Raw genomic sequence first — 22,919 nt, 5'->3', positions numbered from 1 at the left:
ACACACATATACGTGTGTGTGTACAATATATGTACACACACAATATATATGCATATACACACAGATTATATATTTGTTGACTGGAAGTGTCTGACTGGACATAGGTACATTTTCAGCTGAGGCCTGGGGAGAAAAGCTCCACAGTTAAAATAAACAGACAGTAGTTACATTGGATTACATAGCAATTACTTACAACATATTTACAGATGAAGAACATAGTACATCAGTCGACAACTAGAATCTTTGTCTGTGAAGTAAGTTAACAGACATTAACAAATGTTACAATAAGAAGTTCCTGCTGTATATTAAGTACTAGGCTTATGAGCATCTGAGCTTGGTATAATCAAGGTAGTTAGTGGAGTGGAAAGAAAGGTAGTGGTTGGATGGGGTGGGTGATATTAGAGTGGGAGTTGCAAGGGCATAGCCAGCATGGTGCACTTTTAGTAAAGTTTTGAAGTGGGTGCTATGGTGCAAGAGAACAGTGCTTCACCAAATACACAAAAGCCCACTTCATCGACAGACCTTATCAACGATGATCATGATCTTCCCAGGTAAGTAACCACTCTCTCAACACACAAAACTGACACTACACCATTCAAATCCCTGCAACCCCCACACCCCAACTAAATATACCAACTCTGAGATAGCACTACAGTTGGGAAAAGAGCAAAGTTTTCATGGCAAACAGGTTACTTACCCTAGGAAGGTCTTTGTTAATTCAGTCTGCCAATGAAGTGAGTTTTTGTGGATATGCTCTCGATGTCGGGTTTCGATATTCTCAGGTAGACCCATATATATAGTACGCAGAAAGACAGACATCTTTCTCCATCTCAGTCACACACAACTCTTCCATTTCAATATTTATTATAACACTTACTTATTTCTCTTTGTCTTATTTTCATTCGACATATTTTAAACGTGCAAAGTTACTGGCACATTCATATCACAGCACTTTAAAGCTTGATCACCTGCAACTAGTTTAAGTATTTCAAAAACTCTTTTCCTGTTCACAGCTTCATTTTCATGCTACATCTTACTTTAACAGTTTTCTTGGGTTACAGACAAGTTGTTGAACTACAACTCATTGAACCCAGAAAAATACTGGTAAAGCTAATAGATGTCAGCAGCTGTGCTATGCAAGACCTGTGAGGATCAGGGAATTTGACCTTTGTACACTGTGGTGTGGTCTCAGAGTTTGGTATATATAACTAGCAAGAAGGGATGTGGGGTGGCAGGGGATCTTCCCACCTGCAAAAAAGTATTTTTTTTCCTTTCAATATGCTGCTGCTCAACAAGTTGTTTTCAGTCAGTTACCTGTCAATGTACTGAATTTTCGACAGGTGGTCAAACATACAATAGTGTATGTGTGTAGGAAGTTCTATATATAAACATTTGTATGACTATAATATACATATATCTATACATATATCTATACATATATAGTTATTTGTGTTCTTAAGTCGCAAACTTAAGGTTTCTTTACAATTTCTTGTAAACTAGTGGGTACTCTACTGTTCCAGGGCATTTGTATTGACAAAGTCTTGGAATTTCTGTTCTTGTGTACTAGTGGCAGTGTAGGTTTCCCATTTTAAAGTTGAATAGTTTAGATCATCTAGGAAAATGGTACTGGGTTTAATACTGAGCGAGTCTAGTTCCTGTAGATAAGCACTCTGGGTTTCTTTTGGCATAGACTATGGAGTTCTATAGCTATGTAATAGATGGAATGGGACCCTTCTGATGGTTATGTGGACATCAAGAAGCTCTAGTGCTTCATGCCATCATTGATATGAAATCTCTTCTGAATGTAGATTGATACACTTCCACCTTTTCCCCCTGTATTGCATAGTAGCTGGTCAAAATGGGTGACACGAGTTATAGCGCTGCACAGCTTAGTGCTCCCTGCTATTTTAAACCCATGTCTCAGTCACTACAAGATGTCAATGTCTTCCAGGGTGAGAAGGGCTTCCAGCTCCTAGCATTGATCAGTAGCCTCTTCAAATTTTTTTTTTGTTTGTTCTGCTATGTTTGTAGGTATCTAAAAAAGGTACTACAGGGGTGGACAATGTCTTTGCCAACAACTGAATATATAACCGTTTCACTTGTGTAGATAAATGTCTTCAGTTCTGGCAGTTATTTCAAACACTGACACCACATCATCTCGGGAATCTTAATTAAAGACAGAAGATGTGGTCTTACATCCAAGAAGACTACAATTGTTTTTATAGAAGCAAATGTTTACCATGTGTTAATCAAAGTAAAAAGCTCATTAGTATTAAAGTTAAACACCTATATATAATAGTACCCCCCATGCCCAGTCCTTTAACTGGACTACAATAGCATACAGAGGTGCCCTCACCACTCATCTGTTAACTAGGTAAACCATTAAACAAAGTAAATCTTCTCAGTAGCAAAACCAGAGCAGTCTCTAAAAGCATGACATTCAGAATCACAACAGGCAAATGGGAACAAAGGGACTCGCACCCAGGACTACACAATGATGCTCATCAGCAGAGAGTTAACACTATGAGCTACAAAACCGTAAAGACCACCATAGCAATGATTTATAAATGGTCTCTAAATGCTCTATCCTTTCTTACAGCCTCCCTAACATGCTGTTCAAATCCTGCCTAACAATGCTTACATTATCTCACCTTGAGGCCAGTTTTCTCCCAGTCTGCCCCCAGCCAGCTCAGGTGTCCCATGAGTAACACCTTTTATTTCTCTGCTCATAATCTCATTCTACTTGAAGTTATTATATAGTTTTTGAGTTCTGAATCTGCTAGTTTATATGCTGTCTAACCACACGTTTTCTTATAGCAAGCCTATTACATACTTGCCTTCTCTCCTTCCTCCTCCTCTTAATGCATACTGCATTCTATCCATCCACTAATAAATACTGCCACAAGTCCCCTGTCCTCTCTTTTTTCTGTCTTTCCTATAAACTGAATATCCCATGCACTGTATGCCCTATTCTCTTCAGTCATGTGCCCAAGTCTTCACTACCCCCACTACATGTGTCAATAATGTCTGCAGTTTTGTGTTCCAGGCAAAATATTTGCAAATCCTGCTTATCCAGCATTATTCTCCTGGTTTTCCCCTTCCCTAGTTTCCACACCACTACTACTCCTTTTTGTGTGTCATAACTCTCCTCCCCTTCCCTAATAGTTAAACCTTCTCTAGTTCAGATGTAATAATCACAACCCACTTTTCAGTCTGTTTAATATGTTCAAGGGAAGCTGCCCTCGGACTTACAATTCTCAATTCTCCCACAAAATCCCAGTCATCTGAATTCCAAATATCTGCCTTCTTTCTCATGTCAACGTGTGCCTTAATTCCTTCCTTCTGTTCAATGCTGTCCCCAAACAGACAGCACTTTTGTGAAGGCCTCTGTACTGTTTCCCCTTGTTATATTTAAGCAAAAGCAACACTTATGAGAAAAACTTTGCATGTCTGCAGCAGTGTTGCACTACCATTTTCATTACTGATCTTTTGAACAGTCATTTGTTTCCATCATAGTTCTCAACTTTTACATCAACAATTAGGAAAAAAACAAAAATATTAAGAAAATCCCCGAAAAAAAGCCTACTTATAATACTGATAAAATGTTATGCTGTTCCTAATAACTTCTCAAAACAATGTCCAATTTTGAGACAAAACTAGAATGTGTTCTTACAAAATAGGAGAAAGGGTATGGGCATGTTACAGTATGTAGGCAATTACCTCCTCCTGCTGCTATCTTCGCTAGTATCTAATCACCTTTTCCATGGGCTATACTGCTCAGACAAGCTCCATGTGGGTTTACAGAGTGGTCCTAGCAGCAAGGAACTCGAAAAAGCGACTACCTTCTGGATTTAAGTATCTGTTTTTTTTCCACTGGAAATAGCTTCTGTTGCTTACTTTGAACAAGCCTGAACTGTTTTTTTACTAATTACTGCATTTATTTTAAAAATCTGCACTTAAGTTACATTTAGTCGAATTTAATCGAAAGTTTGCTTGTTTGTTTAATTTAACTGTGGAGGCTGCCCACTAAAGTGTGCTAGCCTGTGTAACTAATTTATCACTGTCTCTGCATTTTCTGTGCGTTTCTACAAAAAAACAAAAAAATAATCCTTGTTTTCCCGCCTTCCTCGACTAGTTTAGACCAGTATACAGGCATTGCTGTATTCTGGGCTGTGGTGTAGTTCCTGTGTAGTCCATTACCTTACTTGGATAGAAGGAAGTTTCTTTGATCACCAGTGGGAGTGGGGAGCCTTGAGCAGCCTACCTGTCCTTGGGGGAAGTGACCTCAGCACAAGAAGCTGTAGTAATTGGTTGTTTGGGACCATTCCTAGCTCTTTTGTAGTTCACTGCTTAAAATCCAGCTTTGCGGCTTTCGTGCGCATATGGTTAAACAAGGTTAAACTTTTTCTGGCTCCGCCAAGTCTGCTCTTCAATTTTTCCCTTAGAACTGTTCTACTTGCAATCTAAACAGCCTATACTCTTATCTGAAAAGCTCAGCACTTGCTCCTAAAGCATTTTTTTACACAAGTAAAGCACTCTTAAACAAAAGAAAGTACTTCATTCACCTAAATTCTGTTGAGTACCCATTTCCCTATAGGTTCTTTCTGACTCAGTTACACAGCAATCTTTTTCACCATTTCTAGCATGTCTAAGGGTCAGTTGCTGGCGTCCTCTCCTGTTCAGCTGGTGAATCTGGGAATTTGGAGGCAATGTTACAATTGCCTCATGTACACAGACAACCTTTCCTCCTCCCAACAAATACAAATATATGCGAGAGATGCAACTATATAGCCAAACTGGAGGCTGAGCTCTCTCAATTCAGTACTGGCAAGACCAGTCAGGAGGAGAAGGTAACCACGCACACCACAAACCCAGTCTCACATATAACTATCACAACTGCAAACCACACACAAAAACATACTCGGAGGCGCTGATTAAAAATCTACCAAAACAGAGACCTCCAAAGCAGACACCCAAGCAACCACCACCTCAAGACATAGCACATGCAACACATAGTTCACAAAGTCAGTGTGCTAAACAGTCACAGCCCTTAAGGCCAAACAACATGCCAGACACACTTGTAATAGGTGACTCCATAGTCAGACACACTGATGTCCCGCTCACCAGACTGAACAAGGAAAAGGTCACAGTAAGCTGCCTGTCGGGAGCTAGAATCCACCACATAACACAAGCACTCAGGTCACTCCACAGCAAGTACAAATATGACTCAGTCATTGTACATGCCGGTGTGAACGACCTGAGACGTACCTCCCTGGACTACATGAAAAGAGACATAGAGGAGCTCTCCGATTATATAGCCCAGGCCGGTATGACCCTGAGCAGCATCTTACCCTCACCAAGAATGATGCCACAGTACAAAGACAAAATGATCAGTTTTAACAATTGGCTTAATTACTGGTGTTATTCTAAGGGGATCCAATGTCTGTCTGCTTGGGATGACATGCTTGACAAGCCACGCTGCTTCGCAAGGGATGGCTTGCACCTGTCACCCCTGGGCTTCCAGATATTGGCCAAGGCTCTTGCCACCCCCATAGTGCCTTTTTTAGGCAAGGCTCAAATGATAAACCTACCTCCCTAGAAAACACAAGTGGAAAAAAACTAAGGGTAATGCTGCTAAATGCCAGAAGTCTAAACCTCAAGAAGCACACCCTCGAAGCCCTCCTCAGTATGGAGAACATCGATGTCTGTGCAGTGACTGAAACCTGGTTCAAGGCTCCTGAGAGCACCCCAGCACTATCAGGTTTTACCTCATATCATGCTTTCCGGCCCCAAAACGTGGACCGAACCACAAAAGGAGGGGGAGTATCCATTTTCAAAGATACCCACACCTCCAGGTTAGTGGCAACGCACAAAGCATCAGAGACTATCCAGGTGCAACTAACCACAGGCAAAACTGCCATACAGTTTGTAGCATGCTACAGACCACCCTCTCAAACTCAGGAACCCCACACTTCCTGAAGACACTGGAGAGTATGAATGCCTCTCCAAATACCATAATTTTGAGAGACTTCAACTACCCAAACAAACTGGGAACATTACTCAAGCCCCAACACCCTAGCCCAAAGGTTCCTAGAATTCATAAACTCAAATGCAATGGAACAACTAGTCACCATTCCCACAAGAGGAGACAATATACTAGACCTGATCATCACAAACATGGGGACAAAATGCTCCACACCAGAAGTATATCCCTCTTTGGTAAGATCAGACCATAAATTAATCTCACTGGAAATCCACATCCCGCCCCACCCCTGCACAAAGACCACAGTGAAGAACTTCTCAAAAGCAAACTTCACACTTCTTAAGACTGAAGTGGTATCCTTCAAGGCCCCTGGGCCAGTGGAAACCACAACCCACACTGCTGAATCCTTTGCAAATGCCTTCTATGGGCACCTTCAAGAATGCATGGATCATGCAATCCCAAATAAAACCAAGACCCATTCCCCCAAAGGCAGGTCTGGTGGACCCCAGCCATAAACAAACTTTACAACAGGAGGAGGAAGCTACTACATGACAGAGCAAAATCCCTAAAAGGGAAGACATCTCTGCTCAGTACTAGCAAAAAACTACGATCACTCATAAAATCATCCAAGGCCAACTTTGAGAGAAAAATCGCAAAAGACAATCACAAGGCCTTCTTTAGCTATGTTAGAAACCTGGGTGGAAACTCCCAGATATGCTCAGAGTTAGTCCAAAATGACACAAAATACACTGAACCCACTGACATTGCCAACATTCTGGCAGACAGGTTCAGTGCAAATTTCTCCTCCCCCTCCCCCCCAAAAGGAGAAATAACTATCCCAGCAGAGTGTAGCCTCCCTAACATCTCAGATGCCCAGGTGAGAGCCGCCCTCTCTAAAGCTAAAAACACAGCATCAATGGGACCAGATTGTGTCCCGGGCTGTGTGCTACATGAACTCCAAGAGGAACTAAACCCACACATAAGGCTGCTGTTTAATCTTAGCCTTACTACAGGATACGTACCCAAAGAGTGGCGTACGGCAACAGTGGTCCCACTTCACAAAGGCGGTGCTTCTACGGACCCTGGAAATTACCACCCCATAAGCTTGACGAGCCTGGTCTGCAAAGTTAAGGAGAGGATCATTATGGAACTCATAAACAAAGACATTGGGGACCTACAGACATTGGATCCTACCCAATTTGACTTTGTCAAGGGCATATCCTGCCTTTTGAACTTGGTCAACTTTTTTGAAACAGTCACTAAGGCCATTGATGAGGGTAAGGCAGTTCACACAGCCTACCTTGACCTTGCAAAAGCCTTTGACACAATACCCCACTCAGGCATCATAGACAAACTTACCAGCTTAAATGTAAACCCATATGTCACAAGATGGGTTGCAAACTGGCTCAAGGACAGAACCCACAGTGTCAGAGTTGCTGGAGCTATGTCAGACTAAGCCAGTCACAAGCGGTGTCCCACAGGGCTCAGTCCTGGGACCCCTCTTGTTCGGCATTTATTTTTCCAAGGTACAGGCAAACATAGGAGGATTGTGGCTGACAAAGTTTGCAGATGACTGCAAACTGGGCGCCATAATTGATACTCCAGCGGACACAAACATCCTTCAGAGAGGCCTCAGAAATGGATAATTGGTGCCAGAGCCATGGCCTTAAGCTGAACGCCATAAAATGTATAGTCATACCAGTTGGGAAAAACAAGGTACCGACAAATTACCACATAGGTGGTAATCCATTAAGTACGGAAGAGGTAATCAGGGACCTAGGGACCCAGGTTGACAGTAACCTCTCATTTGACACTCACATTGCCAAAGTGGTTAGGAAGACCTTCTATATTGCCCACCTTATCGTGAAGGGTTTCACATCTAGATCAAGAGAGGTCATTGTGCCCCTGTACTCTTCTCTTATCAGGCCAATTATTGAGTACAATGCCCCACTTGGGATGCATCTCACCCGACACCTGCAGCAGTTGGAAAGACCCCAAAAGTTCCTCACCACGAGGATAAAGGGTCTTAAACATATGCTGCCTGACTGAAAAAACTCCAGCTCTATTCAGTCGCATACCGCCTACTCAGAGGTGATCTGTGCCTGACGTACAAGGCCATGTCCAATCCGGAATTAATGGACATGCTCCACCTCAGAAAATCCAAATCCATCAGAGCCACGAGAACAAGAGACTTAAACCTCAACACAAAAATAAAATAGGATGTGCTGGAGGGACAGATTCATAACACAGAGGCTCGTATAAAACACCTTTTGCGTAAGTGCTTTAGTTAACATTTCCCTGGGAAAAAACGTCATTACAGTTTTAACCTCATGGACACTAAACATAAAAATAAGTAACTATGGTAAACATGACCCTAACTTGAACTCAATCTTTGCTACTCAACCTCTAAAAACACTAAAGTCAAGTCACGTCAGTTTTCATCAACAGAAAGCACTTCAGCATTTTTAAATCCCTTATTTAGCTGCTACGGCTGAACACAAATAGTACATTCTACAGCAGCAACGATGTTTGATTTAGAGTACAAGCTCAAGCTTGTAACATACAGGATAACAAAGTGGATGATGCAGTTACATCAGTTAGACTCGGAGAACTGTGGCAGCTTTGCCAAGGAAGCCTGAACTGTGGCAGCTTTGCCAAGGAAGCCTAAATAATTAAAGCAAATGCACCACAGCAAATAACACAAGTATACACCAAAATGCAGCTATGCTAAAAACAGATTTGTTCAAAAATGTATGCAGCTAGGAATTTAAGCAGTATCACTTTAAGCTGCTTCACATGGAAAGAGCCCTGATCCCCAGATTTCCTAACTTGTACATAAGCCACAATTACTTTTTAACCGATACTTTTTTTCTTCCTATTCCACACTAGAATTGCTTTGTATCTCAAGTCATACATTCCAGAAAAGTTTCTACAGCTGCTACTTTTTGCATCGTGCCCTTTTAGTCACTCCCACAGCAAGTTACCACGGATTAAACTTTAAGAAACATCACGAGGGAGGTAAGCAACATTTTTTTTGCACAGGTTAAATTTTAAATAATGCAATGCAGTAATTAACATTTTGCAACAAATTTGGTGGACAACCTGCCAGTGCAGGAGTAGAGTTGAGCCATCATCAACCCATGATGGAACACAGACTGGCCAGAAAAGGAAAGGAATGAAACACCATGTCTGTTCAGCTTTCACTGGGTGGGAGTAGGTATTAGTCTCTGATGGGGAACCTCCCTCAGTAACTGTCCTTGGTGGAAATAGCAGACTTGAGATAGGTGCTTAGCTCAGCAGAGAGGGAGGGTTTCTTTCAGGGATGGCCTTGCAGAAGCAAGGTCTACCCCTGAGCACTAAATGAACTGCAAGCTGCTGCAGCACAAGATCCAAGGAGTTGCACAGGATGGCAGAGCCAGACAAAGAGCTTGCTGTCTGTGGCATGAAAGGAGATGGCCCACCAAGTCCCAACTAATGAGACATTTTACCATGTGTGTGCTAACCAGGTTAGTCCAAGGACCCTTTAAACCATGACCCAGGCCACAAGGGGAAGAGTAAAAAACTATATAATTTAGTATAGCTAATCAATACACAGTGAGGGGTGGAAAGGAGAAAACCTATGCAGATTCAAGGAGAACATGTAGGCTTCACATAGACAGTGACTGGATGTCAGGACTGAACCCCGATTCTGTAGGGCAGAGATCACCAAGAGATAAAGCTGCCACAAAAAGTAGTGCTCAAATGACCAGGGCCAAAGGGTTCCAAGATGAACATCCTGAACTTTTTAAACGTAATTTTAAAAATATCTGACTAGGACTAAATCTAAGTTCAACCAAGAGCACTGCTTGACACGGCCAGTGTCAAACAGTTCCACACACTCACCACTCCAATAATACATCACACTACTGACAAGCATGTAAGACTTGATCCAAGCGGACCAAAACATAAAAAACAGGACTAATACAACTATACAATGCAGTGCATGAATTCTTACCAATTCAGTCTGTTGAGAGTATTAAAAACTGGTAATGCAATAACCCTTGATCACTCAGACACAAAGCCAACACAAATCAATGTTGAAGAAACACCAAAAGGATAAGCAACATTTAAGTTATACTCTACAGCTTTACAAATTTTAACAGTTCAAAGCATCATTTGTAAAGTACAGTTTTGTACCTACCATAAATGTAGATGTTAGAGGATCTCCATTGCTGCAGTCCTGACTAATGGGTACTCCGCTGCCCACCATCGGCCCGAATACCAAAGGGCTAGATCTGGCATCGGTCATGGCGCCGAGACTGACGTGGTGTCAGTATAAATGCGCATGACCGACGCCATAACTTCAGTCTTTCTTGCCTCAGACGTCAGAATGCAAAAAACACCACCCAAAAACCCCAATCTAAAAAGAAAAAGGGGGAAGGAGGGAGGGAAAATTGGACTGCAGCAATGGAGATCCTCGAACATCTACATTTATGGTAGGTACAAAACTGTACTATGTTCGTCGTCTCCCATTGCTGCAGTCCTGACTAATGGGTAGAATCCCAGAGCAACGGAAAAAAAAAAGGGAGGTTGGTCAACTAAATAGCCTGAGGAGCTGCAGACATGCCCTGTAAGACTGCAGTGGCAAACCCAGCCCTAGACCTAGAATAAAGAGGCAAATGATAATGCTTTGTAAAGGTATGTACAGAACTCCAGGTAGCTGCCTCTAGAATGTCTTTAGTAGCTACCCCTCTTAAAAAAGCAGTAGATGTGGCCGTAGCCCGAGTAGAATGAGGCCTGATACCAACTGGAACCTCTTTTCCATGATGAGAATAACAAAAAGCAATACAATGGCCAATCCACTTGGAAATAGTTTGTTTCGAGACAGCTTTTCCACGAGAAGTCACAGCAAACGAAACAAATAACTGTTGAGAACTTCTGAACTCTTTGGTTCTGAACAAATAATATCGTAACTGCCTATGTACATCCAAAGAATGCAAAACTTTTTCCCCTTCAGTTTGGGGGTTAGCATAAAAAGTAGGCAAATGTATAGACTGGTTCAATGCCACATTAGAAATCACTTTAGGCAGAAAAGTAGGATTAGTACGCAAGGAAACTCTGTCCCGGTGAAAAATCAGAAAAGGTTCCACTGCCATGAGAGCCTGTAATTCAGATACCCTTCTAGCAGAAGTAACAGCCAATAAAAAAGCAGTCTTCCAAGACAACAACTTCAAGTCAGCCGTAGCTGCAGGTTCAAAAGGAGGCAGAGTCAGCTTTTCCAAAACAAAATTAAGATCCCAAGTAGGAGTAGGAGCCCTCCGTGGGGGTCTTACATTCTTTGCCCCTCTAAGAAACTGTTTAAGCAATGGATGTGAAAATAAAGGAGGGTCACCATCATAGTGAGCAGAAATAGCTGCAGCATGCACTTTAACAGAAGAGAAAGACAAACCCTTGTCCAATAACATAGTCAAATATTGCAATGTACAACTCAAATCAGGCAATGTGACATCAAAGCCTTTAGCTGAACTCCAAAGAAAAAATCTCTTCCATTTATCAGCATAAACTTTTCGAGTACTGGGACGCCTGGCTTCCAAAAGAACATCCAAAACTTGTTGAGGGAGCTGAAGGCCCTCATTCTCTAAAACTGAATGCGCCAGGCTGTCAGGTGTAGGGATTGCACCCTGACATTGAGAAAATGATTGTTTTCTTGAAACAATAAGTGAGGAATCCGTGGTAATGGCCAAGGGGCCCCCTGAATTAAGCTCCTCAACAGAGGGTACCAATGCTGACGAGGCCAATCCGGTGCTATAAGGATCATGCACGGTTTGTCCCTCCTGACTTTCAACAGGACTTTCGGAAGAAGAGGCAGAGGAGGAAAGGCATACACGTGAAGGTTGCTCCAACTGAAGGATAGTGCATCTATTTTCCAGGCTTTCGGATGAAACAGCCTTGTGCAAAACAGAAGTAGTTGGAAATTCAGAGGAGAAGCGAACAGATCTATGTCTGGAGTTCCCCAAGCCATGGTCAACTGACGAAACACCTGAGGATCCAACTTCCATTCGTGAGGATCCACCATTTGCCTGCTCAGAGCATCCGCTAACGAATTCTGTACCCGAAGAGTGATGTGCAGATTCAAAGCAGTTTCCCATAACAGCATTGCTTGTCTGCAAAGAGGGTAAGAATGAGTTCCCCCCTGCTTGTTGATGTACCACATGACAGTTGTGTTGTCCATTCGAATCAACACCAGTCCCGGTCGAAGTAGATCCTGGAATGCTTTTAAGGCAAATTGAACTGCCAGCATCTCCTTCATATTGATATGCAAGTGAAGCAACTCCGGGGGCCAAAGGTCTTGAATCCATTTTCCTTTGAAATGAGCACCCCAGGCTGACTCCGAGGCATCTGTCGTTAATATCTGACTTGCCTCTGGTTGGGTCACAGAGAGTCCCTTGTTTAGGTGACATTCCTGAGCCCACCACACAAATTCCTTCTGAATGCAAGGAAGAATCCGAATGACAGTGTCCAAATCGTGGCTGTGTTGAGTCCAAACGCTTTTGAGATACCATTGTAACTTTCTCATATGCAGTTTGGCATTGGGAAGTACTAGAATGCAAGATGCCATGAACCCCAAGGCTTGAAGGACTGTCCTTGCAGTCAGCCTGGACATTACTGATAGCTGTAGGAAGTATTGGTGAAGATTTCTTTGTTTGTCCGGGGTAAGAAATGCCATCTGAGTCGCTGTATTCAGTCTCACACCCAGAAAACACATCTCTTGTGAGGGTACTAGACTGGACTTTATTTCGTTCACAGAATACCCCAGGCATCTGAAAACTGTCATCACATACTGCAGATGTCGAAGTAGTTCGTGCTTGCCTTGAGCCAGTATCAAACAATCGTCCAGATAAGGATAAATCTGAATTCCTTTTAGTCTGAAAAAAGCTATTACTGGAGCCAGGACTTTTGTGAATACCCTGGGCAGTAGATAAGCCAAAGGGCAATGCAGAGAACTGATAATGCAAATTCCCAGTCCGAAACCTCAGGAATTTCCTGCAACTGGGCCTGATAGGAATGTGAAGATAGGCCTCCTTGAGATCCAAAGTCACCATCCAGTGATCCCTGCCCAGCATAGGCAACAGCTGTTGCAGTGTTAACATCTTGAATTTGAATTTCCAGAAAGGTGTTTAGAATGGATAAATCCAGAATGGGCCTCCAAGTATTTCCCTTCTTTGGCACTAAGAAAAGATGGGAATAAAACCCTGTGCCCCTTTCCGCAGAAGGAACTTCCTGTATTGCTCCCAACTGGAGCAGAGAAGAAATCTGTGCCTGTGCTTCCAGTCTTTGCTGATGAGGCACATCCGGCATACCGTTGAAAGGCGGGAATGTGTGAAAATAAAATTTGTAGCCTCGAGTTATAATGTCCAACACCCATTTGTCTTGGGTAACCAAAAGCCAATTCCTTTTGAAAAGTCCCAGTTTTCCACCTAGAGGAGCTGCCAGCAAAGCAGAGTCCGGCAGCTGAAGACACAGGTCATTGGGTCTGCTTCCGAAAGGACTGACCCCTGCCCTCCCCAGCAGAAAGGGTAGAAGAACTCAAAGACCTAGAAGTAACAGGGCCCTGAAAGGAAGCCCTACCTCTACCACGCCTCGACCTGCCTCTAGAATGAAAATCCGAAGAGGGAAAAGACCATCCCTTAGCAGGCCAATTCCTATTGAACTTAGGGGGCTGAACCTGTAAAAATTCCTTAACTGTCTGCATAGACTTAGCTTTTTCCTCCATTTTTTTTAAAACTAATTCCACTGGAGGGCCAAAAAGAACATCAGATTGCAAAGGAGCATCCATAATTCGAGCTTTAACATACTCTGACAAGGACTGATCTTTAAGCCAGGCATGACTGCGAACAGAACTAGTAGCAGCCACCCTGGAAGAAGCTTGTAAAGCATCAAAACCACACTGCAAAGAATGCTTACCAACCTGGTCTGAAGCATGCACTAAATCCTGAAGCTCCTTACAGTCAATACCTTCAGCTAAAGCATCTACTTTACATTTCAATTGACTTAACAAAAAATTCTGATACCTGAGCATATGAAACTGACAATTTAAAGCCCTCATAGCCAAAGTAGAAGAGGTATACAGTTTTTTACCCCACCTATCCAGGGCCCTAGCATCCTTGTCCAGAGGAACTGGATTCTTAACCACAGAAGCCTTAACACCTTTGGGGCCTTGAGAAATAGTTTCTGGATCAGCCCTAGGGCTCTTAAACAAGTACTTGTGAGCTTCCGGAACCCTGTAGTATCTATCTGGTTTAACAGGGGCAGGAGGCAGAGAATCTGGGTTAAGGGCAGCCTCAGAAAATACATCCTGAACAACATCCAGGACAGGAGGAATAGCCAAGGGCCTGTGCTGAGGCAAAAACAAAAATTCTCTCAGCCTTTTACGAGAATCAGAATAATCCTGGCCTTCCCATTTGAAATGTTCCCTCATGGAATGCAAGGTTTCAGAGAAAGAAAAATCTTCTGGAGGGGACGCAGAGGGAGAAGCATCCTCAGCCTCCGAATCAGAATAGGGAGGGAAATCTTGAAGGTCTTCCACAGAGGAATCGGACTCATTGGAAGACTGAACCAAACCCTCCAACTCTGTCTCTACCCTGGGCCTCTTCTCAGGGGGAGGCATGGAACCCCTAATTAAAGTAATCAAATCTTCAGCCATCTTTAACATGTGCTTCCTAGGAGCTGGACCCTGAGGAAAAGCACCCGCAGGGGCAGACTTAGACTTAGAATGGCCTTTGCCTTGAGAAGGAGGAGGCTTAACCACCCTACGAGGGGAGGGAGCCACAGACAACAGAGGAGCACCCTCACCCTGGCCTAACAAAGGAGAAGCCACCCCCTGTAGTAACAAAGGCTCCACTTGACACTCAGGTACACTGTCAGAAAGAGCCACTGAAGCAGCCAGTGGTTCTACAGGACCGACGTCCGGAGTGGACGCCTCATCCTGCTTGGACCGCAAAGACTTTTCTTTGCGCTTCTTAGAAGAGCCAGTCGTCGGAGAATCCGACGGCATGTTGTAATTACAACGTTTACCAAACACCAGCCTAGCACAGTCCAACCGACGTTTAATAGTACGCTTATTAAAAGTAGCACAAAAGCGACACCCAACAACGTCATGCTCAGGCCCTAAACAAGGAATGCAGAGTGAATGGTAATCCCTATGAGGAATCTGTTTCCCACAAGAAATACAGTTATTAACTTTTTCTGACATCCGTCAATACTGAGGCAAGAAAAAGACAAAAAATGTCCCCAACGGGGTACTTAGCCCAACTTGGTCTCCGGTCTGAAACTCGAAAACCGACAATTCCAGAACGCCGAACGGCACTTGCAAATTCTGCTTCTGCTTAGGACCATGCGGCAAGAAAGACTGAAGTTATGGCGTCGGTCATGCGCATTTATACTGACACCACGTCAGTCTCGGGTGCCATGACCGACGCCAGATCTAGCCCTTTGGTATTCGGGCCGATGGTGGGCAGCAGAGTACCCATTAGTCAGGACTGCAGCAATGGGAGACGACGAACATCTACTCAAGTGCCTCTTTTCATGAGGTAGAAAGAATAAAAACGTACATGTTGCTCTACTAGCAGAAAACACAGGGACACTGAAACAAGTGGATATTAGCACTGCATCTAATATCAGTTAATAAATCCTGACAAACAACTGGCCCTAAAAGCTCAAGTAACTGCAAAACATATGTTGGTCCAATAAAATGGAATTACATCATTGTGTTTAAGACTAGTGTGTCTGTGTGCGGTTGACTCAGTATTGCTGTCCGGTTAAATGAAATGCTCAGTTACACAACTGCCGGATGGAGAATGAAGAAATTAAAGCAAGGACTACATATAATGCTCATTAACAGCTCATAGCGTTAAAATTCCATGCTAAACTGCATCAGAATTGTTCTAGCCTGGGAAAACCAATCACTTCCATTCATCATGGTTTTGTAAGCTGTTGCTCTTCCATTAAATGAAATACTATTTATACTTATTCATGGGCCAGTGTCCATCACTCTAGTTATTTTAAGCAACCCAAATATCATACAATTTATAAAATTATCTGGACCAGTGAATTACTCTACGTTTTGTGGTTTTGAATTTATGTTAATTTTAAAAAGTCTGAAAAAACGTTGAGATCTATATGCACAAATTCCTAATCGTACAAGAAAATGAAAGGTACTAAATAAAATGCTAGTGCTAGTGGTACACAAGATACACCACACAGGAGTACATTAGAATTATACACTGTAGTAAACTGTCTTTAAAGAGATATAATAACCAAGGGTCAGCTTCATGACATGGTGTAGTATATTTATGTATGCAGTTCACTGAAAGATGGCTCTCTACTCACTATGTGAAGAAACGTCTGTCAAAAGGGCACTTGCTGCTCTAGTTTTATTCCGAAAAAAAATTAAAAGGCATATGTAGTTCAGTGGACGCTCATTCTAGGCATTCTTACCCCAGTAAGCTTTAAGTAGTGCATAAAATAAACAAGACTAAAGAAAATGTTAACAAATAGTCTTTCGGCTTTTACCGGTTAGGGGTTGCCACAGCGGAACTCCGGTCCGCTAATGATTGGCAGTGGGTTTTACGGTGCCGAGTTGCCAGTCCGACGCCCAACCTTCAATGAAGGCACACCTATGCACGCACGCACATACCTACTTGTTTTTCAAACGCCCCCCGACCGCAGGGACCGGGGAGGGCTTGCAGACTCCACACCGAAGGCGCTCCAGCCGAAAATCGAACGGGAGAACCTCTTGTTGTCAGGCGACAACGTTAACCACTGAACCACCGCGGCCTATTAAAATGTAAACAAATAGTATAATGCAATAACGATAGTGAAATTTGGATGTGCTGCTGCAAATTGAAGGTCTGAACTGTACCTCTCAACTTCTTGCAGCAAAAAATCTGGGAAAAGCCATAAATAATGGGGGGGTCAAAGGCCCCCAAAATAGGGACCATTGTAAGTATTAAAGCTGGACAGTTGACATGTACGAACCCCAAAACATGTTTCAGAAGTTCTGTATCTCTGAACGTCTTGGGGAGATAAATATTTAAGAACATTGGACTTCGCTGGTGTTTTGGGATAACTGTCAGTAAGTGTAGCTTGTCAGTTTTACAAGCCATATCTTTTGACAACCGCTGCAGATGGTAAGGGAGGTATAATGTAACCCCAAAACATGTTTCAGAAGTTCTGTATCTCTGAACGTCTTGGGGAGATAAATATTTAAGAACATTGGACTTCGCTGGTGTTTTGAGATAACTGTCAGTAAGTGTAGCTTGTCAGTTTTACAAGCCATATAGATGGTAAGGGAGGTATAATGTGCCTGTGCCGCCAAATGCCCCCGCCCCCAAACAAACGTTACTAACAGAACGATTTTTTGTGTGCCTGACTAAGGGTTTTCTTGACTACTCCTGTGTGCGTGTGTCAGGCTATGTAACGGCAAACAAATGTGCACATTCAGGTACGTGCTCTTTGTGGCAGAAGTGAGTCAGGCGTTAGGACTGCTGAGAATACAAGAGGAGGAGCTACCCCAACAAACTCGTGTCCGCTAACCTGAGCAAAGCTACACAACTTTTTGATAAATGTCATTTTAACTTGGCTAAATTTCACCTGCTTAAACACCAAAACCTGTATGACCGAAAACCACGGACACACTGGCGCTCAGCACTACTATTACCGGATGTTCTTACAACAAAGCTCGGCCTCAACACAAACTAAAATAGTAATACTTTTAAGTTACAACTCTTAACACTCCTCTTTTAATCAGTACTTGGCATGCAGCAAAACAAACTCAGTTTTCACATTAAACTAATCCCAATTTATAAATGGTAAACTTCTTTACCTACCTTCCCAGTTGAGTGCTGAAAGTATCCCTGACTGTAAGCATGTATTTACAATACCCTACAATCCCACCAGGAACTCCGCCTCTTCTGCCCCACCTCCTCCTACAAGCACGCGATAAAGAAGACTTCCTTATCTGTACAAACAATACGTGAACGTACATTGCTGTAGTAAGGTGATTGTTTCTTTTTTGCACTAGGATTTCCACGTGTTGTTAAACTTTTTCAGAAATGTTGTAGATCTCTAAGCCAATACTTGGATGGAAACGTAGATTATCTGTGCATAACTTAGAGATAGGCTTGGTTATTTGAAATTCGCCAAGACACATGACTGCACAACTGTAAAGGAATTTATAGGAAGCAATATAACGTTTTTTGGGGGGTGGGCAACAGCATGAAGCTTTGAATACAACATGAAATCATTCGGCTGCATTCATATTTTGGCCACTATTACCATAGTTTTCGACAGATCTTGTATATAAACTAATTCTTAAATAGAGTCAAACAAAGGTGTATATAAACATAACTCAAGCCTCCATCCCCAAACTGTGGAACACTACCTCTCAGAATGTTCAACACTTACTAAGAGATTATTAACAAACAAGCATAACACTCAACCTTCCATCTCCAAAGTGTGCAGCAGTACCTCTCATAATGTGGAACAAATGGGCAAAATGTTAAACACTTTCTAACAACTTTGAATTTGTAAGCTCACAGGCTGATTAATATGGGTTATTGTACAAGTGGTTATGATTAATCAACATGATTTAGCATTATTTACCATGAATATTAATTACAAATTATTATCACTGTGACGCCTGTGCAGTGGCCCAGTAATCAAGGAGCCTCAATCCAAACCACTAACACCAATGAGGAACGTGCACATTGGGAGGATGAACACTGCACACACAGTAAAGTACAATTTCCCTTAAGAGCACACAGAGATCACAGTCAGTCTGGGGCTGGTTTATCCTTCTCTTTCCATACCCCCAGTAAGACTCCCCACTGGCACAGCTATAGAGTGGAGTCCGTAGCCAGGGTTCCAAGCCAAGTCCTTCCAGCACTCTCTCTGTCCAACCAGTGCTTTGTTTCCCTGCCCAAGTGGCTGACACACACACACACACACACACACACACACACACTTTGTTTGATTTATACAGCAGCACACACCTGGGGAAGGCTGGCACGGGTTTACTAGCTAATTCCCCTTCTTCCCAGACTATAAGATAGTTAGCACTGCCACCAGAACCCCTACTTATCAGCTACTATAAGGCCCTTCCAAAAGGGTGACCAATTCTACTGTGTAATGTTACTGTTATCCAAATGGTAAGCGTAACCAAACTTTTAAGGCTATTCTAGAGTGGCCTATACAGTATCACCAAACTTAAATATCGCTACACAAAATCAGCCACCATTAATAGGTTTAAATATATCTAATAATAAATAAAAGTGCAATACAATACTCATTAATTCAGTACAGTGACAGCAGAGTTCACAGTCACAGGAAATACTTTAAAATAACTTAGTAGGACAGTCTCACATAAATATAGAAAATATCTTCACTAATCTTGCTATATTCCTATCTATCTCTAAGAGAAACTATGCTCTAAATGTCTTACTCACAGAGCAAAGCAAATACAGATGAGAAGTGCTGAATGGATGTTTACAGATCCAGAAATAAATACAAAATGCACTCTTTCTCTCTCTGAGAGTTCAAACGTTAATAATACACATTACTGCTGGGTTAGCTAGATGACATCACTATTTGACACTTGCATCTAGTTCCCAGGCTAAACAGATACCAACAGAATTTGACATGTATCTATGAAAAATAATCTCTTAGAAGCTGACAATTCTCTCTTAGAAGCTTGCCAGAAACTGGAAGTCGTAACACAATTACATTGAAAACCTGCAATTACCTCTGTTTCAAACAGTAGAAAAAATTTCCAGCTGCAGACATTCTGTCTTCTAGTTCTTGTAAATACTCATAAAATGATTTATTTTCCCAGAGTTTGCAAGTTAACTCTGTATAGTCCAACTTTTACTATGAAACCATACATTTGCATTGGGATATAATTTATACACATTTCTCATTTCTACTCTTTTTCAGCAGGATGCACTGTGGTTACAATCTTGAAGCTCAGTACAGAACATATAGTTTTCTTTCATTTTTAAGGCAAGCATACATATCATATTACTATTCACAAATGACACATAAGTATTTACAAAATTCTATCTGGCTGGGCTGGCAGTGTCACATTTCTATATAAATCTGATTAATATTTTCAAGTGGCATATACTTATTTACAAAATTCCTGCTAGCTGGGCTGGCAGCATCTTGGTTTACCACATTTCTCCCCCCAACAAGAACTAAAGCTAGTTTTTTCAAGTGTTTCTTGAGAAACATTGCTTGAGAAGGTTGAGTCTATCTGGGAACACCTTACCTCGTTCCCTGTCTTGAGATTCCAGCTGCCTTGGCATTGCTGACCCCAGTACCGTGATGCACTCTCCCATCATATGCCTGCAACCTAAGCTCCACCACAGTAATTTGGGATTTTCCTTGCTGGCTCCCTGTAGCCATAGATCCCTCTCAACTCCTCCTGCCCTGTACTGCAAATACTCAGCACAAGGGCCTCCCTATCATGATAAGGTTTTATCATCTTAACATGGTACAATTTGTGCCCCTGCCTCCTGCCTAGCAGTTCTACTGTAGTTAGCATCACTGACCTTCCTTACCACCTTGTAGGGTCCCTCCCAAGCTGCCTGCAGCTTGTTGTGTCTGACAAGAATGAGAACCATTACCTGCTACCCTACACCATACTCTCTAGCTTGAGCATTCCTGCCATACCAGACCTTTTTCTGCTGTTGGGCTTCTGCCAGGTTCTCCTGGGCCAAGCCCATGAGTTTCCTGAGCCTTGTCTTGAGGTTTAGGGTATATGCCATAACAGATTTCTTGTGAGATTCGCATTCACCCTCCCACTCATTTCTAATTAAATCTAGAGCCCCCCTCACTCTATGCCCATACAGCAACTCAAAGGGTGAAAAACCTGTGGATTCCTGGGGAACCTCTCTGTAAGCAAACAACAGATGGGGGAAATATTTGTTCCAGTCCCTCTTAAATTGGTTTGTAAATGCCCGTAGCATGGACTTGAGTGTAGAGTTTAACCTCTCAACAAGACCATTGGTCTGGAGATGGTAGGGGGTGATCTTTAGGTGCTTCACCCCCACAATACTTCCACAGACAAGCCAGCAAGTCTGACATGAAACTGGCACGTCTGTCAGTCCCATTACATTCATGATTCTGGCGAACAGTCAGCATCTCATTTTCATGTTGCCTCTGCATCTCATTCTCCTCAGCTTCCTGGCATAGCCTTTTCTCATTCTCCTCAGTCTCTAGACGCCTCATTCTGTTTACTGCTTCCATTTCCAAATGCTTGGCCTCCAACTCAAGTCTCTTTAACTCCAGATGGATATTTAAGTCCTCTGTAGAAAGGTTGAGCTGTCCATTCTCTGAGTGTTCTACATCTCCATGGCCAGTCTGATCGTCCTCCTGGTTGCTGTTCTCAGATGCAGCTGTGACTAAACTAAAACTGCAATCATGTCTAGTTTAGTCAGGTTTCCATACACCAGTCCTTTAGCCTGGCACATCTCAGCCAATTGGCTCCTTGTCACCTTACCATACTCCTCTGCTGACATGCTTGCCTCCTCTCCCTGACTAATTAAGCTAACAAAAGAAATAAAACAACTGTGATCTGAACTCTGAATGTTCACAGCGTGGCTGATTTAGAGTACAAAAACACCTTCAGTGATCACTGTATACAAGCTACAGGAATTCAATGTCAATACCACTACAAGCCAATTAATATGTAATGTGGCTATCTCACCACAATCAAACAATTAATATTTGATGTGGATATCCCACCACAGCCAAACAATGAATATGTGATGCTCCTGCCCTGGCCCAGTAATCAAGGATAAACTGCTTAAATTTAGAAAATACATGAATCAAGGCTGGACTCTTCCCTTTCACCACTAGCACCAGTGAGGGATGTGCACATTGGGAGAATGGCAAGTACATACACAGTAAAAAACAATTTCCCTTAAGAGCACACAGAGATCACAGTCAGTCTAGGGCTGATTTCTCCCTCCCTTTCTCTCTAGATCCCCAATAAGACTCCCCACTGGCACAGCTATAGAGTGGAGTCCTTAGCCAGGGTTCCAAGCCAAGTTCTACCAGCACTCTATCTGTCCAACCAGTGCTTCTCGTCCCTGCCCAAGTAGCTCTCTCACACACACACACACACACACACACACACACACACACACACACACACTTTGAGATTTGATTTATACACAAACACACACCTGGGGAAGGCTGGCACAGGTTTACTAGTTATGCCCCCTTCTGCTCAGACCATAAGGTAGTTAGCACTACCACCAGAACCCCTACTTATTAGCTACTATATGACCTTTCCTAAAGGGTGACCAATTCCACTGTGTAATGTTATGTTATCCAAATGGTAAGTGTGACCAAACTTTTAAGGTTATTCTAGAGTGGCCTATACAGTATCACCAAATACATGTAAGTAATCCAAGAGCTTAAATATCGCTACACAAAATCAGCCACCATTACTAGGTTTAAATATATTTAATAATAAATAATAAAAGCACAAGACAATACTCTAACTCAACACAGTGACAGCATAGTTCACAGTCACAGGACAAACTTTAAAATAACATAGTAGGATAGTCTGGCATAAATATCGAAAACATCTACACTAATCTTGCTATATTCCTATCTTTCTCTAAGAGAAACTATGTTCTAAATGTCTTACAGAGCAAGGCAAATACAGATGAGAAGTGCTTAATGGACATTTACAGATCCAGAGACAAATACAAAATACACTCTTTCTCTCTGAGATAGCTCTAAAGTTAATAATGCACATTACTGCGGGGTTAGCTAGATGATATCACTATTTGACACTTGCATCTAGTTCCCAGGCTAAACAGATAATAACAGAATTTAACATGTCGCTGTGAAAATCTTATCTCTTAGAAGCTGACAATTCTCTCTT

General features: G+C 42.4%; 1 protein-coding gene across 1 annotated transcript in view; it reads right to left on the bottom strand.

Annotated features, from left to right (window-relative positions):
- The window catches only part of STEAP3 (STEAP3 metalloreductase), a 546,886-nt gene extending 528,937 nt beyond the window's left edge, over positions 1 to 17,949 (bottom strand). Inside the window, exon 1 of the mRNA XM_044074992.1 lies at positions 17,851 to 17,949. The gene's annotated coding sequence lies outside the window, so the exon portion shown is untranslated. The remainder of the gene's footprint in view (positions 1 to 17,850) is intronic.
- Positions 17,950 to 22,919: the final 4,970 nt, after the last annotated feature.

This window comes from Protopterus annectens, chromosome 6.part0, assembly GCF_019279795.1.
Source record: "Protopterus annectens isolate FY-2018-M chromosome 6.part0, PAN1.0, whole genome shotgun sequence".
Lineage (NCBI taxonomy): Eukaryota > Metazoa > Chordata > Ceratodontiformes > Protopteridae > Protopterus > Protopterus annectens.
Note: the sequence above shows the minus strand (reverse complement) of the source record. Positions and strands in the feature narration are given on the sequence as shown.